This window comes from Apis dorsata, unplaced genomic scaffold (genome assembly GCF_000469605.1).
Source record: "Apis dorsata unplaced genomic scaffold, Apis dorsata 1.3 scaffold_44, whole genome shotgun sequence".
NCBI lineage: Eukaryota > Metazoa > Arthropoda > Insecta > Hymenoptera > Apidae > Apis > Apis dorsata.
The window spans coordinates 1,934,618-1,937,081 of NW_006263346.1; the positions used below are offsets into that span (position 1 = coordinate 1,934,618).

At 37.9% G+C, this 2,464-nt stretch overlaps 1 protein-coding gene across 18 annotated transcripts in view; it reads right to left on the minus strand.

Moving 5' to 3' along the window:
* The window catches only part of LOC102676760 (protein unc-13 homolog B), a 352,205-nt gene that overhangs the window by 69,817 nt on the left and 279,924 nt on the right, over positions 1 to 2,464 (minus strand). The gene's annotated exons all lie outside the window — the stretch shown is intronic.

A 2,464-nucleotide genomic window follows, 5' to 3' on the forward strand; every position in this document is an offset into this window, starting at 1 on the left:
TTCTCACTCTCCCTGGTTAAAAACCATGTGACAAGGAATTGTGTGACAAGTGAATAAAAGAGACGAGGATCGACGATTCTTCCCCCCTCGTTTTCCATGGCCACGCACGCACAATGCTTTGCCCTGTACACAAATCAGTCTCTTTTCGTCTTTTACTTAAATATAATAAAGAAAAGCTCCGATGGAACGGAGAATCGAGCGTTGATCGGGGATCCGAGAGGAAGAGGACGCGACTCTTCCCTTCGAGTTAGGCAGAAAAAGGGAAGAGAGATATCCTCGCTGTTTCCTTCCTTCAACATCGTTTCTTCCAACAAGGACCGTTGACTCGTATATTAAAACCTTCTAAAACCTTGCTATCTTCGTTTCTTCCTCCATCGTTGTTCGCAGATTGAAAATTCTTCATCCCGACGCATCGAACTTTCTTCAAATCTCCTTTTTCCTCTTTTCGTCTTTTCTCTAAACAGTCATTACATCCATTCTTTAATTTCCTTCTTATAGAAGCTACGGATGATGCTTTCTTTAATCAAAAGTTGGAGGAACGATTTTTTTTCCTCCTCTTTTTAAACTCTTACCAATGGTCTCTCTTCTTTATTCTTGTTCCTCCTTATGTCTCTTTTTCTCTTATCCAGCTTCTGTTATTTATCTTTTATTATTCGACTCTCTTCTATTCATCTTCTGTTCGAACCATCACGGAGCGGAGGATTTCGATTTGATAGTCTTCGAAATTTTCGAAATCTCCAAGTTTTTCTATTAACCGCTTCTTCCTCTCGATCTTCCCCCCCTTCACCGTCTCTCTTCCCGCCACGTTTTGCACGCTCGCCTGCGCCTCATCTGCCCATCCGTCTCGTTCGCCCGGTGTCGCACGGAGGAATGGAAGATTGGAGACAGTTGGTGGTAACAGCCCGTATAAATATTATTATCACGTACAATACGTTCGTAAATTTCTGTCACGATAGAGATACAATATAAACTTATGGATAGCAAGTTAACAAGTATATTTATTAGAGTTTAGAGCCGCAGGTATCTTCTTCTTCTTCTTCTTCTTATTCTTCGTCTCTCTCTTCTCTCCTCGCTCGCTCCTCTTTTTCTTATTCGACCACGTTCCACGCTTTTCTCCGCTATTTACCTGTCCACCTCCATTACTGTCCTAATTCTCACTCGTTTCGCGTGAACAGTCTTTTTCGCGGAAAAAGGGGGGTTTCTTTTCACCCTTAGAGAAGCTTATTTAGACAACACTGGAGCACGACGATTTTTTTATTTCGTTATTTTCGACCTTCTTCTCTCTCTCTCTCTCTCTCTTCGTTTTCTTTTTTTTTTTCTCTCTTTCGCTTGCCCGCTTTTATTTTGTTTGTCGTTCAACCACGAAGTGCCACGCCTTCGAGCACATCTTCTCCGACGCGAGAATCATTTCGATTTCTTTTTCTTTTTTTTTTTTATAACGAGTGGAGTTTTTCGTCGAATGAAATAGAGAATGTTTTTTTTCTTGCCATTGTAAAAAAGTCGAGTAGCAAAAATAGGAAGCGAATTTTAGAATCTTTTCTCTTTCTTGTAATCTTGAGTGGAACGAATGGAATGGAATTGGGAGTGTGGAGGAAATTGGAATGGAATGATCGTGGGAACGCGTGAAACGAGATTGATTTATAAATGATCGAATTGAAATGATGAATGTATCGTGTATATAAAAATGTGTCGAGCTTTCGTGCTTTTTGCACAAGTTGGAATAAAAGATCGCATAATAAAATTTTGTATCTTCATAGGTAACATGATGAAACTTGAAAACGATAAATTTGAAATACGTTGAACTGAATTTTATTATAGGAAGAAAATTAACACAGAATTTTCACGAGTTTAAAGTTTAAAATATAAAATTTTTATAAGAAATTTCTATAATTTATTAGCAAAAGAAAAAAAAAAGAAAAAAATTATTAAAGATTTAATTCCACCAATTTTTAACTCACAAAAGATACACAATTGATTTAATAACGCTTCTCCAAACTATTTCTTTAATACACAAATAATAATTTCAAAATACGCAATAATATTTCCAAATAATTTATCGACCTCTCTTCAATTATTTCAACAAGCAACAGTCTCTTTCTCTCTCTTTCTCTCTTACATCTTCAAACCTTCAACCCCTTCTCTGAAAGTTTCCAACTATCAAGGCGTAGCAGGTAGGAGCAGCACGTGGAAATGCGATAAAAGGGGAAGGGGAGAGGGAAACAAAGCTCGTTTCGAAAGGGATAACATCCACGGATCCATCCCCCGTCAGAGAGACGCAAACTCGAAGGCGTGTCGATTACAACTGAGTAGTCTACTATTATAACGCGTGTATAACCTACGTGGAATAGCATCGTCGCATCCGCGAGTAGATATAATTCTGAAAAAGCGTCTTACTTAACAACGAAAATACTCGTGTACTTATTACACATCGCTAACAAGTTTTTTTTTTTTTTTTTTTTAACCT